Genomic DNA, 13,835 nt, shown 5'->3' with positions numbered 1-13,835 from the left:
AGTCAATGCCAGCCAGCGTATTCTTGTGTACTCAATCCAATGTCCGTCAAAGACTCTTATGTACTAACAACCAATGTACGTCAAAGACTCTGGTGTACTTACAGTCAATGACCGTCAAAGATTCTTGTGTACTCACAGTCAATGCCAGCCAAAGATTCTTGTGTACCCAGTCAATGCCAGCCAGCGATACTTGCGTACTCAATCCAATGTCCGTCAGAGACTCACGAGTATTCACATCCAATGTCCGTCAAAGACTGGGGTACTTACATCAAATGTCCGTCAAAGAATCTTGTGTACTAACATTCAATGTCCGTCAAAGACTCTGGTGAACTCACAGTCCATACCAGCCAAAGATTATTGTGTACTCACAGTCAATGCCAGCCAAAGATTATTGTGTACTCACATCCAATGTCCGTCAAAGACTACGAGGGTATACTCCGTCAATCATTCATCACATACCTTTTACTATGTTTCTTTGGGAGGACGTACATCAAGCCTCCTCGACCACTATCCCTACCTGCTACAGAGAGGATCGATACTGTATTGACAGTAGATCCCGTTATTAGGTGTAAGTGATCACTGAGATGCTACTATCAAGTACACCATGGACTAGGGTGAGGGTTGGTGGAGAGGCTCAAACTTGAAAGGATCGCAGTAGACGTCGAGTGGAAGTAGGATTGAGACGTATCTGAAGCAGCCGTGTTAAGCCTCTTACCCCATGTTACTAACCCGATAGGCCAGTATACAGATGATAATCCAATATTGATGCTGGATCTTTCTGACGTGTACAGAAACGGAGTACTAACCTGTCTGGCTGGAGTGAACAAGGAGAGAATTCTGCAGGGTAGAGAGGTAAACTCGTGGACAGTACCCGGGCCTTGCAAGCCTGCTCAGACAAGTAGGGAACGAGCTATTTGATTATCACATGGTGTGGTCATTTGATGGTGATCCTGCCCAAGCGGTAGCCTGTGGTCATCGTGTTGGGTTGTATTGATCACCTGAGCGTTGTGGCGCCAGTCTCCAATACGACGAACCTGCGGTCAATTTGGACTATCCCTTCACGAGGTTCACTTTGGCAATAGGCCTCGCACGCCACCCCGGGTCCCCTGTGAAATAACAATACAATTTGCAAGTATGTGTTATAGGTCTCCAGTGGGAGCAGTCTAAGCTCTCTGTATCTACACAATCCTTCACAACAGGGATATTGATACACCAAGAGGCTGATGTCTTGGCTGATATTGAACTAACGTGATAGGATAGGGGCTTTCTGGTGAAGATTCTAATTTACTCTCTGTTAATTACACATCCTGACTGAAAGCTTGTGGCCACGTCGTATAAACTCAGGGTGTTTTCTGTTCACCAAAGCTGATGCTTCAGCTCCAGCCGGGAGAACCTCCATCCCCCGAAGCAATGCTTTTGACACACGTTGGGACACAAAAGGGCAGGACGGTTCAGGGGTAGAGGGGGTGGGGGAACTGCGAGGGGGAGTCAGAGGAACGTACGTGATGCTGCAACTATTCGTTAACGATGGGAGGAAGTGGGATGGGGGAGAAAAAAAAAGTTTGAGCATGGGAAAAGAGCCCGCGACGTGATATTGCACATGGTCGTTAGTGTGAAGCCATGGAGGGTAGATTGCCTTAGTTTAAGTACGGGGAGATAGCGGGCGTGATGCTGCAATTGCTAGGTACAGATCTCAGAGGAAATGGAAAGGATCGGTGAGTTGAAACTACGTGAACACAGGTCAAGCTGAAATACATGAGAAAATTGTACCCCAAGAAATGGCATTTCAAAGGAAAATTATATAGTTCCACCTTAGAGTGGAATGGGAATAATTACGATGCATGTATTGCCGCGGTGAAAGATCCTGGGCAGTTAAAGGAATGATTGGTCATGTATAACTGACAGAAATATTGTAAGCAGATGGTGTAGGAATATGTTTGTTGTTATGTGGAGGACCAGCAGTCGTGCCTGTCAGAGATCACATTCACTAGTAGGGCCAAGCGGGTATCATTGGAGGGAGTATACAATATATATAGAAATGATGAGGATGACATCTACTGTAAGAGATGGTATTTATGGTAACGACAATGTGCTCGTGATACCTGCAGGAAAAGACGTGGTAAAGGCACGATACAAGGCATGGTAAATTATCGATACAAGATAAAACACGTAAATTATCTATACAAGATCAGATAAAGGATCGATACTAGATAAGACAAAGTAAATCATCGAGTAAGTCAAGGTAAATTACGATACAAGAAAAGATAAAGTATTGATAAAAGATCAGACAAGGTAAAGTATCGATACAACACAAGGTAAAGTATTGATACAAGATAAGACAAAACAAGATAAATTATCGATACAAGACAAGATAAAGTATTGATACAAGATAAGACAAGGTAAAGTATCGATACAAGACATGGCACGGTAACGTGTTTATATTTTTATATTCCTGGCCATAAAGTTTCATATGGTTCTAGGGGGCACGGGTGGCCCAGTCTAAGGCGCCGCAATTTGCTGTACAGAGTTGCGTCCCTTGGGCACGCCAGAAACCTATGATTGTAGGTTCGAATCCTGGTTCTCCCCAATTATGTTTCTAGGTTTGTCAGCACCATACCCGTGCTCGTGGGTTTCACCGAAATGGTAAACGTCTGAGACCTGCATCACTTCGGGCTTTCCTCCCACATTAAGCTGACACGCCGTGATATAACTGGAATACTGTTAAAAGCTGCGTTAAACCCAACTCACTCACTCACCCATATGGTTCTAACAATATGTATGACATTACGGCGATAAGGAATATCACTTACTGTAATGGCAAATATGTCAAAGTGCTCTTTCCAAGAAATATTCATTTTGATTAACATCATCACTGAGTTTGGATCACGCAGTTGCAATACAAGCAAGGGTCGGCAGTCACGTGACAGCGAATGACTACATATAGAAGCGTGTGAAGTTCATCACCAGCACGAACCGAGAGGATAACAAGTAATTTAAAACGTATTGTGATCCAGTTTGAGATGCACACACTGCCAAATAAAGACAATAAACGCTTTTATTCAGATAGTTAGAGGTGAAACCACCAAAGTATTTATGTAACTATTATATTTTGAGATTATATTATGCAATACGCGTCAGTTTTGAGGACATCTTCTTATATATATTTGCTTGCCTTTTCCATGGTGTGGAGCACAGAAAACACCAACGATTTCATTTTCCTGTACCAACACCATCTCTACCAAGTTGTTCAATTATAAGAACGTATCGCCGAACCTGGACTTGGCAGCTCATGATGTAAAATCCATAACCTGTAACTGCCATGACTCATCCTACTTCTACCAACCTGTTGGTCATATAATCACAGATGACTTTTCTTCGTCGGTTATTAAAAAAAGGCCCAAACTGTCGTGAAGTTTGCAACTAGTTGGGATCACAACTAAACATCATTATGGATGCTGTGGAAGCGTATGCCAAACAACGGGCTATAGAGTTGAATGTGTTGAGAGTTTGTCAGGGTGTGTTAAGTCAGTGCGTGACGTTGTCAGTTGTAGAATGCACGAGCTTGAAACGAGAAAACAGAATTGGAATGAACCCATTCTGTCCAAGCCAGCTGTCATCCAAAGTCTGACTGCTCTACATTTTGTATTTGTTGCCACAGATAAGGCCTCAAATAACATAACCCTTACATGTAAACATAACTACAATACATGCTTGATGAAAGAACTTGGTATAAGTGACCTATCAAATAACGACACATACCATGACAGTATGTTAACTGAGGAAGTAATCTGCCCAAACCATGCATCAATACTTTTGCTTTGACTCAAAAAACAGAAAGCATGCCATTCTTCGTTTGGACTGGAGTTCAAAGTTCTATAAACAATCCATACAAAGAGATATACATTGCTGGGACAAACAAATGCACAACCAAAGCCCTGTCTCAGACAAACTATAATCCTTAAAATGACCTTCTTCATATTCACAGAAATGATATGACTCAAGTGGAATTAATACCATGTAGATTCTAAGAAAACTTCCTAGGATTTGCTTGACATTTTGCAATCTCAGAAAAGAGCCAACTTCAATTCTGTACTTTGTACACCACTGTCTCATATACCAAATTTAAATTTATTCAATTCCTCGATCCATGTGGAATTTGTCTTTAAACTTAACATAGTTATAGTTACATCTATCATCAAAAGTTCAGGATAATCTGAAGTGTACCGGGGAATCAATGTGCAGGACTTCCTCATAGATAACATCTATGTTAAACTTGGGATTGGGCACAGGAAAGAAGTGGACAAACCCGTGCGCACCAATTGTGTCCCCTCCTTGTTGATCTGTTTTTTCTTGCGTACGAGTCAGGATTTCTGCTCGGATTGGTAAACTCAAACCAAGACCTTCAGATACATAGATGATCTAATATCGTTCAATAATCGTCAAATGACCAATTCCCTTCCACAAGACTGTAAGGCGAAAGAGGGATGACTTCAACGTTCCAATAGTCAACTTTCTTTTTATATCGAGCAATATTCCTGCAGCTCCAGCCTTTAGTGTCCGAATTTCACAACTTTTGACGTACAATCGAGCATGCTGAATTCGACGAAAATTTCAAAGAACGTTATACGACTCTAGCTTTAAAGTTGTTTGATCAGGACAACAGCATTCAAGGACTTATAGAAAGCTTTCATAACATTTTTTCGTAGACACGTGAAAGACTTTGCCAAATGTGACGTATCAGTGAAAAAAATGTTGTCTGATGTCAATACATATTATGATTACATATCTCTATGTATGTTCCCGTGTCTATACAGGTGAATAATTGACTTGGCTTTGCATGTGTGATGGATGCAGGATACGCTCACCTTTACGCGAACATCTGGTACGATCTACCTTCTACTGGTTCATAAACACATGCTTATGATACAGACGAAATCGAACAATGGACTCAAAGATTGTATGACTATATATTTTTGTCTGTATTTTTTTAATTTACAATAGGTTAAACAGCGACGTCTTCCCCAACTCACTTATTTTCAAGGTGTCTGTTAACACGTGCCTGCAATGCGAGGATGTTGTATAATGTACAGTCCCCTAAGCAAACAGCACAGTTTTGGACATGAACCTACAGAATGATATGAGCATGATAAACAAATGAATAGGTTACACATTTTAAACACGATTGCGCTGACAGTAACAGCGACAAATACAGTCAACGATCACGTATCTGCAGATTTCATGACACACATCAAAACAACAAAAGACACACACTGACACACACTGACACATATATATATATATACGTACATACACGCAGGCAAACACACACATGCATAATTATACATAAACACATACATATACATACATACACACAATTCATACCACACACAGACACACGCACATCACCGCATATATATACACATGCACGCATGCACATGCACACGCACACGCACGCACGCACGCACACACACACACACACAGACATACATACATACATACATACATACATACATACATACATACATACATACATACATACATACATACATACATACATACATACATACATACATACATACTGTAGATGGTCATTTTCTCCACTGATGGTGATGCCAAAGGTGACAAATGACATCAGCATGTATACCTCCTTTGTCAATATGGACGACATCCACTTCGTTATCAAGCGATACCCTGCCATTTGACTATGAATATCAAATGTCTGGCTTACATCGATCAATTCTTTTTAGAGTCTTTTGACATTTCTATCCCTGGATTTCCTTTTGTATCCACCTTTCAAAATATTCTGTGTCTCCTTAAATAGCCCCGTGCGAGGATGCACTGGGAAGGTGGCGGAGTACATCTTGGTGATGATAAAACAGAGTACAGCCAGGCAGAGAACACAGGGAGGTCAAGTAATACGTTACAGTTATTGTATACATACGTTGTGTGGAAGATTTGTTTGTTAAAATTAGTCCTTCATGCGTTTATGTTTGTTAGTTTAATGTTTAACGCCGCGCTCAGCAATATTCCAGCTATATGACGGGGGTCTGTAAATAATCGAGTCTGGACCAGACAATCCAGTGATTAAAAACATGAGCATCGATCCACGCAATTTGGATACGATGACATGCATCAACCAAGTCAGCGAGCCTGACCACCCGATCCCGTTAGTCGCCTCTTACGTCAAGCATAATCCAATCTGACGGAAAGCATGGGTTGCTGAAGACCTATTCTACCCCGGACCTTCATGGGTCTTGTGGGGAAGAAGCAGGTTATTGAGGAGGCACCGTATATGGAAAGGTTACAGGACCATCCAGGTATTGTAGGAGACACTCTGTTAGTTACATGGAAAGGTAGTTAGTGTAGGTGATACTGCATGCCTTGTAATTATAGGGAAGGCAGGTACAACATTATATCAATGTTTTAGCAACAGGAACGACGAGTACAGGTTATCCGAGTAACATGGAAGCCACGTACAGGAGATATTGTATGAAGTCTAGTAACAAGAAAAGACACAGTTTTAATAGATAAGATAGGTGTTCCAAGGTAACGTAGGCACGGGTGATAATATAAATGTACTGGACACAGTGATGCAGGCACGGGAGATAATATAGATGTTCTGGGCACAGTAAATACAGCCTTCGGAGATAACGAAGGTGTTCTAGACACTGTATATACAGCCTTTGGGTAAAATATAGGTCTTCCAGGGAAAGGCAGGTACAAGGGATAGTATAGGTGTTCTACACTAAGTGGTGCAGGCAAGGGCGATACTATAGGTGTTGTAGGACAGGTTTTGGGGATAATATAGATGTTCTAGACTAAGTGGTGCAGACACGGGAGATAATATAGGTGTTCCAGGGAAAAGCAGGTATAGGGGATAATATAGATGTTCTAGACTAAGTGGTGCAGACACGGGAGATAATATAGGTGTTCTTGGGAAAAGCAGGTATAGGGGATAATATAGATGTTCTAGACTAAGTAGTGCAGACACGGGATATAATATAGGTGTTCTTGGGAAAGGCAGGTATGGGGGATAATATAGATGTTCTAGACTAAGTGGTGCAGACACGGGGGATAATATAGGTGTTCTTGGGAAAAGCAGGTATAGGGGATAATATAGATGTTCTAGACTTAGTGGTGCAGACACGGGAGATAATATAGGTGTTCCAGGGAAAGGCAAATACAGGAGATAATGTTCATGGGAAACGCAGGTACAGGAGATAACATAGTGTTCCAGGGAAAGGCGGGTACAGGAGATAATGTACTTGTAAAAGGCGGACACAAGGAATAATGTCCAAATGAAAGGCAGTTACAGGAGATAATATAGGTGTTCTGAGGACAAAACGATACAGGAGATAATATAGATGTTCTAGACACAGTGAAGGCAGGCACAGGAAATAATATAGGGGTTCTAGACAAGGTAAATACTGCCATCGGAGTATTCTAGGGAAACACAGGCACAGGAGATGATATAGGTGTTCTAGGGAAAGGCGGGTACAGGGGATAATATAGATGTTCTGGGCACAGTGATGGCGGCACGGGAGATATTGTATGTGTTGTAGGGAAAGGCGGGTATAGGGGATAATATTGATGTTCTGGGCACAGTGATGGCGGCACGGGAGATATTGTATATGTTGTAGGGAAAGGCAGGTATAGGGGATAATATAGATGTTCTGGGCACAGTGATGGCGGCACGGGAGATATTGTATGTGTTGTAGGGAAAGGCAGGTATAGGGGATAATATTGATGTTCTGGGCACAGTGATGGCGTCACGGGAGATATTGTATGTGTTGTAGGGAAAGGCGGGTACAGGGGATAATATTGATGTTCTAGACACAGTCATGGCGGTATGGGAGACAATATATGTGTTCTAGACAATGTACATACTGCCATCGGAGTATTCAAGGGAAAGGCAGGTACGGGAGATAATAGTCTAGGGAAGCAGGTATTGATATGGACGTAGCACCACCACTGACCCATGAGAACGGCGCTTCAAACAAAAATCAATATATGACAGCTCAAGAATAAAGCAGCTAATAGTGACATTTATGAGCAACATCTCAATTACTGACTGCATATAAAAATTCGCAATTACTGGTTGCATACAGAGAATCTCGGTCGTGACAGGCGGCTTTTTTATTCCCTGTTTTGGTGATCATCAACATTAGAATTTCTCCCTAAGTCCCACCACAATCAGCTGCCAGAATTACACATGTAATGTTGACTGAAGACGTGTGGAATAAACGATTGCAATCTGGAATGTGATGAGCAAGTCTCGGTTAGCCACAAACGTCGCTCCATTGGAGGCGGGGATACATGACAAATGGCTAGCTTGTCTTATAACAAATAGCTAGCATGTCTGACGGACAATAGGTAGCGTGTCTTGTGACAAATAGTTCGCAGGTCTTGGTAACGTATCTTCTACATGATAAATAGTTGTTGTCTTTCATGCTCTAAATACGTCATCTTTCATTATTACAAGTTTGTCTGCACTAAGATAATAGGTTTCTTAAAAGAAAATTCTGCATACGCGGTATCTAGCAATATAGTGAGTGAGTGAGTTAGGTGGGTTTTAACGCCACTTTACAACTTCCAGTAACATCACAGCCTGTCAGCTTATTGTGGGAGGAAAGCCCGAAGTGATGGAGGTCCCCGATGTTTACCACTTTGGTGAAAGCCATCAGTACGGGCAACATGCGTATCGTGAATCCTATCCTATCATGAAACGTGAATACGGTTGTTGTTGACATGCAACATGTGTGTTCATAAGTACATAGGGGCGGTCGGGTAGCCTAGTGGTTAAAGCGTTCGCTCGTCACGCCGAAGACCCGGGTTCGGTTCCCGACATGGGTACAATGTGTGAAGCCGATTTTTTGGTGTCCCCCGCCGTGATATTGCTGGAATATTGCTAAAAGCGGCGTAAAACCATACTCACTCACTCATAAGTACATAAATGCAGTATTGAATACATTTTTGTTTGAGTATGATATCTATTTGCGCTATATTCTGACTGTAAGTACTGGAGCCGCTCATGGATAAAGACCCTGGAGTCACCCTTGAACTCTGCCTAACTTGGGATCTAACGCACTGAATGTAATACCTGACACAGCGAGCACCTGTGTACAAAACATTCACAGCTTCCGATTACAGCTGCAAGTGCTTCAAGCTGTTGGGAAAGTGGTAATCAGCTGTAGCATTTAACCGTATGCCATTTCTTCTCACGCATAGAGGGAGTTAAGTCAACAAGCTTTAACTGAGTGAATTATTCCTTACATAAAACTGCAATTAGTGCTTGCAGGTACGGCTGGTGATATTCACAGGTGGTGTCTAGAGTTGTATAACAGTGTGAAATGCTGAAGGTTATCAGTGCTACGGGGACGGTGGGGTAGCCTTGGGGTGAAAGCGTTCGCTTGTCACGTCGAGCACCCGGGTTCGATTCCCCACATGGGTACAATGTGTGGAGTCCATTTCTGGTGTCCCCCGCTGTGAATAGTCCTGGAACATTGCTGAAAGCGGCGTAAAACCATACTCACGCACTCATTAGTGTTACACTGTGTTGCTATACTAGTTTGGGGCTGATGGGTTAGTGATATATCCCTATGTATGGATGATGATATACTGTTGTTTAGCATACTTGAGAATGGCATTTATTTTGAAACATCATTTTAAAAAAGCTGAGAATCAACGACTTGAAGGATTTCTATCAATATGCTGATAATTTTATAAACTCTATTTCCAAAGATCTTGTTGAAAATATCGTGTATGTTGAAAAGGAATTTGACAAAAAAAATTACAACGAGGGATCTATGCCTCGCACTTGATGATGAGAAGTTAGGCAAAGTCCCAGGCTATTCTGGAATAAATGTTGAGGGTGCTTTTAAGAATGCTCCACCCATTTGCCGTGTTATTACAGTTGTTTAATGCAATGTTACTATGTGGCAAATACCCAGAACAGGGGACAAATAGCATGATCTGTCATGCTAATTTCAAGAAAAGTAGTCCCAAGGACTCCCTAAATATAGGCCTACTACTCTTCTGGAAGTGGCATTTGACATGGTTATTGGTAGTACACTCCCGGCATTGTCTTCTGTGGGAAGTTATGTGTTGCCGGAATAGGACTTCATACTTCGGATAATGTTGTTAAAGTTAGCTTTACTTAAAAGTAATAAAACACAGCTGAGTAGTTGCCTTTACCGATATAAAGGGTATGTTTGATTCTGTATATAGAAATGGTTTGATCTTCAAACTGTAAAATGGCGCTTTAAAAGGTAGAATACTTGGAATATGTATAATATTGGGTGTCTCATTATCTTCATCAGAATCTGATATTTGGCACGGAAAACTTTGAGGTTTTGAGTAAATCCCGTGAACGTTGTGTAATTCTCATCACTCTTTACAGATGTATTTTTTTAAATTTTTGATGTTGAAGTGAAGTGAACTTATGGTTCGAAAACTTCTGAAATGTTGAATATATTCATGAAATATTTTCAAACGTATCTTAGGTTTGAACAGACATACACCTGCTATAATAGCCAGAGACACTGTCAAAATATGTTCTGTTAAAACATTTAATTAAATAAGAATATTCCAAGTTACAAGAGCAGAATATGATGGGTCTTGAATGTTAAGATATTGCAGTTGTAAGGTTTGGATGCAAAAGTGTGTTGGAAATGTTGATGTATTCTTGCAGCTGTTTAAGCAAAACTGAATAGGCATGGAAAACAAGTCTCTAAAGGTGATCTTCAAAGCGGTACTGCTTCATCAAGGCTACGTTCCACTATAATACTTATGTTAGGGGTATTGATGTAGACATATTTAAAATGGATATTGTCAGATTTGGCTGCTGCTGTTATGACCTTCACATGGAAACTGGCACTATCAAATATCAAGGCGTGAAAGCCTGTATCTTTTCTGTTTTGTGTCATCCATCAAGGATAAATTTCATTTCCGCCTGTTCTGTCCATCCTATACTGGAAAACAGGCTAGTATTATTCATAACTACTATCATAGTGATCCAACCAATCGATGACAAGCTGATAATGGTTTCCTTTAGCAATAGTCGAACTTTTAAGAATGTTTGCACAAATTGTATTCTTTGCTTTGAAAAGACGAAATATATAATTTTCTGTCGGATGTTCGAGTTGCTGGTTATTATGAACTGATTGCATACTGGTGTGTGGCTAGTAATATGGTAATGTTGAACTGATGGCATACTAGTGTGTGGTTCGTGATATGCTCACGATGAACTGATTGCATACTAGTGTGTGGCCAGTGATATGCTAATGATGAACTGATGGCATACTAGTGTGTGGCTAATAATATGGTAATGTTCAACTGATGACATACTATAGTGTGGCAAGTGATGTGCTAATGATGAACTGATGGCATACTAGTGTGTGGCCAGTGATATGCTAATGATGAACTGATGGCATACTAGTGTGTGGCTAATAATATGGTAATTTTCAACTGATGGCATACTATAGTGTGGCAAGTTATGTGCTCATGATGAACTGATGGCATACTAGTGTGTGGCTAGTGATGTGCTAATGATGAACTGATGGCATACTATAGTGTGGCAAGTGATGTGCTAATGATGAACTGATGACATACCAGTGTGCAGCCAATGATATACTTGTGCAGAACCTGCGATATACTGGCCCAGCACCAGCACCAGCACCAGCACCAGCACCAGCACCACCATCAGCACCAGCTCCCACCAGTATGTTTCTTACAGATGGATGAATGCAAGGATCTTAAGACCGCCATGGCTTTGGTTGAGTCATGTATTGACGTATTCACTGGGCACTATACTGGTGAAATTGCATGAGCTAGCATTTACAATCGAATTCAAACTTTAGAATAACTTCGGAAAAATATTCAGAAAACTGTCAAACTGTGGGTGATTTGCGCCTTACAGTTTATGTAGAAAGCGTCACACTAAATTGTCTCACTTTACCCAACACCACATAACAACACTTCCTGAAACAGCAGAAATTGTAATTCCTATTTTCGTGAAAAGGCATGTGTTTTATTTTCCTTGAAACACTTTACAGTGTAAATGTGACATTAGCCGTTTGTTACATAATGCACTGATGTCTGCCAAGTGTCAGGATATTTTCTCCCCAAATTAAATTGTAATTGCATTCCTTTGTTGGTGGAGGCGACGGAGAGGATGCCGCCATTAACAATGTATTAGAACTGGCTTGGGCGATGATGCTGTAACAGTTTGGGCCAGCCGTAGGTATGCGCAGCAGGGGACAACCCTCAGTAAACAGATTACATCGTCGTAGGTGTAGTCGCACACAACACATTCACCGCTTGCCCCTCGCCCAGCTCACGATTGAGGGCGTGCATTAAGAGCTGGTTGTACCCGGTGTTTTTGCGCTATTGCGTTATTAAAACACAACCTGGAGGCTATTCTGCTCGGACAGGAGACAACTCTCTGTATCATTGAAGATGTCCTTGACATGCACATGACGTGTTAGTAGTTTCCATGACAGGGCATACATCGTCAACACGATGTGACATGGTACGTGACAGCAATGGAATGTATAACGTATGGACAGGACGTGCCAGTATATATATCACACGGTGTGACATCGTCTATGCCACTATATACAGCAAGACGGCTTGACGTCAGCTATGACCTATATATATCACACGGTGTGACATCGTCTATACCATGATATACAGCAAGACGGCTTGACGTCAGCTATGACCTATATATATATCACACGGTGTGACATCGTCTATACCATGATATACAGCAAGACGGCTTGACGTCAGCTATGACCTATATATATATCACACGGTGTGACATCGTCTATGCCATGATATACAGCAAGACGGCTTGACGTCAGCTATGACCTATATATGGCACACGGTGTGATATCGTCTATGCCACTATATACAGCAAGACGGCTTGACGTCAGCTATGACCTTTATATATCACACGGTGTGACATCGTCTATACCACGATATACATCAAGACGGCTTGACGTCAGCTATGACCTATATATATATCACATGGTGTGACATCGTCTATGCCACGATATACACCAAGACGGCTTGACGTCAGCTATGACCTATATATATATCACACGGTGTGACATCGTCTATGCCACGATATACACCAAGACGGCTTGGCGTCAGCTATGACCTATATATATCACATGGTGTGACATCGTCTATGCCACGATATACATCAAGACGGCTTGACGTCAGCTATGACCTATATATGTCACATGGTGTGACATCGTCTATACCACGATATACATCAAGACGGCTTGACGTCAGCTATGACCTAAATATATCACATGGTGTGACACCGTCTATACCACGATATACATCAAGACGGCTTGACGTCAGCTATGACCTATATATATCACACGGTGTGACATCGTCTATACCACGATATACATCAAGACGGCTTGACGTCAGCTATGACTTATATATATCACACGGTGTGACATCGTCTATACCACGATATACAGCAAGACGGCTTGACGTCAGCCATGACCAGTATATATCACACGGCGTGACATCGTTTATGACCTTTATATATCACTATGAGTGACATACGTCTATGACCTATATATATCACATGGTGTGACATCGTCTATCACATATATATCTCACACAGTGTGACATTATCTATGATATATATATGTCACAAGGTGTGACTGACATTGAGTGACTGACATTATTGTCTTCATGGTGTGGCATCAACAGTGATGCCCCCTTAACATACTATTTGTAATTACTATTAAATCGTGTCATCGCGTAACCAACATCAGCTGCTGAAGTGAAAATCGAACGAAGAGTCATTTCTATCA

The 13,835-nt window shown here is 41.5% G+C and overlaps 1 protein-coding gene across 3 annotated transcripts in view; it reads right to left on the bottom strand.

Moving 5' to 3' along the window:
* Positions 1-13,835, bottom strand: part of LOC124142701 (neuronal acetylcholine receptor subunit alpha-10-like) — a 233,111-nt gene that overhangs the window by 146,232 nt on the left and 73,044 nt on the right. For 2 of the 3 annotated variants that reach the window (XM_046511290.2, XM_048400757.1), the window contains exon 3: positions 807-1,106. The exons of the other annotated variant lie outside the window; for it this stretch is intronic. The gene's annotated coding sequence lies outside the window, so the exon portion shown is untranslated. The remainder of the gene's footprint in view (positions 1-806; positions 1,107-13,835) is intronic. 3 annotated transcript variants of the gene reach the window in all.

This window comes from Haliotis rufescens, unplaced genomic scaffold (assembly GCF_023055435.1).
Source record: "Haliotis rufescens isolate VD_foot unplaced genomic scaffold, xgHalRufe1.0.p SCAF_20, whole genome shotgun sequence".
NCBI classification, from domain to species: domain Eukaryota; kingdom Metazoa; phylum Mollusca; class Gastropoda; order Lepetellida; family Haliotidae; genus Haliotis; species Haliotis rufescens.
This window is presented reverse-complemented; position numbering and strand designations above follow the sequence as displayed.